Genomic DNA, 2026 nt, shown 5'->3' on the forward strand with positions numbered 1-2026 from the left:
GCACGGATTACCAGGTGTAAGGGCTAATCTAATGACATAGTTTTGCGGCCAGGGGAGGTAAATAAACTACGAAATGGGTGAAGGAATGGCAGGGACTCTCAATACCAGTTGATGAAATCTGAAGTTTCTAGATTCTGAAGTTAGGCTTACGGGCTGAAGATTTGATGGTGGCGTCGTCTTCAGATTCGGACTTTAAAATCTGAAGACGTCTGAAGATTTCAGATGTCTTCAGATTCTTACGGGGAGGTATCCAATCAACGTTCAACGAAAGGCGTTGGAAATTTTTCGGTTAATAATAATTTCCATGCCGAACCTCAATCACAAACACGATGTCGTGTCTTGACTCTTGCGTGCAGCTCCTTGGCCAGATGGCAGATATCTTCTAAGTTCTGGGTTGCCTTTTGCCTGCCCTTGTGGGTCATTGCTTGAATTAGATCATGGTGACGTATATAGAGAGCGATCAGAGTCCTAGTTTTTCGAGATCCAGGCACGTAGGTCGGGTCATCGGTCCTCTGGCTAGAGGAAGGCACGGGAAACATTGCCCAATATTATTATTAGTATTACCAATTGGGATATCTTGAGAAAGTGCGATACTTTTTCTTTTCAGGCGCATTCTGATTATATTCTCAAAGTTTTTCATGTGGGGCAAGTCATGGGATTCTTTCAAATCCGGCCCAAGGAGTTTGCTACGAATAAAATTAACAGGAAAATGGTATCCTTTGTTTTCGGAGGCGATACAAAATTTATAAATGTTGATAAAAAGGGCGGGAAAGGATGGAATTTCTGAGAGAGGACTAATTATTCAAATGACTTTCTTCTTTGTGGGAAGGGAAAAAAATATTGACAAGAAAGATCACAATGTTCCAGCCAGTGTCGCAATTGCTCTGGCTATCCCGCTCTGAGATATTGTGGTGCAATGTTTCTCGTGAGGAAGGTGAAGACCCGAGAAGGGCGATCATATGATGCGCTCTCGCCAAGTCATGGTGAAAAGGGATCTCCAGGCACGTCGCGGAGATAAGCTCGGTTGAAATGTGCGTGACCAATGCGTGACTGTTCTTCCTGATTTCATAGATCTCGGTACCTGACTGTCGCTCGGTGAAGATAATGTTCAAAAATGGATCCTCTCTTGCGAGATATGTAATTGGTATAAGTACTGTTGCTGCTGCTGTACCTGGCGTTAATAATCCAATCTCTCATCTCTAGAATCATCTGAATGTTCGTCCAAACCACTGACGACCCACTCGACGAGGTACTCAAGCCGCCTCCGGACGAGTCTCCAGAACACCGCGCTATAAGGCTGCAGAATGAAGCAGAGGCAAAGAGCGTTAGCTTGGCTATTGATGCTGGCATCAAGGCTGAACTACATGCGAGGAGGAAAAAGCGGATTGTGAGGCTGTTGTTGTTGGGTCAGAGCGAGTCTGGTGAGCTTCGTTATCGTTTTACCCTACTTGTACCTATGACAGTGTGCATCCAGGGAAATCAACGACTCTACGACGTACGTCCCCTCTGCCTCTTTTCGTAGATATAAAAGCTTATCACCACCCTGCAGAATTTCAACGACTGTATACGCCCACTGCCTTTCGCGAGGAACGTATCCTCTGGCGCGCCGTTATCCAGCTCAACATCGTCAGGTCAATACGCACCATCCTTAATGCGCTGACCTTTCCTTCAACGTCATGGCATACATCACCTTATTCGTCCCCTCGTTCAAGGGCACACACGATATTCCTGCCGCCTTTACCAAACCACCCGCCCCTTCCAAGCATTGAATACGAGCTATACAATGGGAATGGGAATGACACGACGCTAACCTTTGGCTCTTCCTCCCCCACGAGTGTCAACAGACACCCGCACCACCACTCCCACTCACCCCCGTCCAACCCAGATTCGGACGCAGACTCCGAGTCTGATTTTGTTTATCCCCACCAGCACGGACACTACCCACACCGCAGCCCGCCCTCCAACCCATCCATCACACTCGCGCCTACACCAGGCTTGGACGCACGAAAGCGCGCTTGTGCCCCTC

The sequence above is a fragment of the Laccaria bicolor genome, genomic scaffold, assembly GCF_000143565.1.
Source record: "Laccaria bicolor S238N-H82 LACBIscaffold_69 genomic scaffold, whole genome shotgun sequence".
Lineage (NCBI taxonomy): Eukaryota > Fungi > Basidiomycota > Agaricomycetes > Agaricales > Hydnangiaceae > Laccaria > Laccaria bicolor.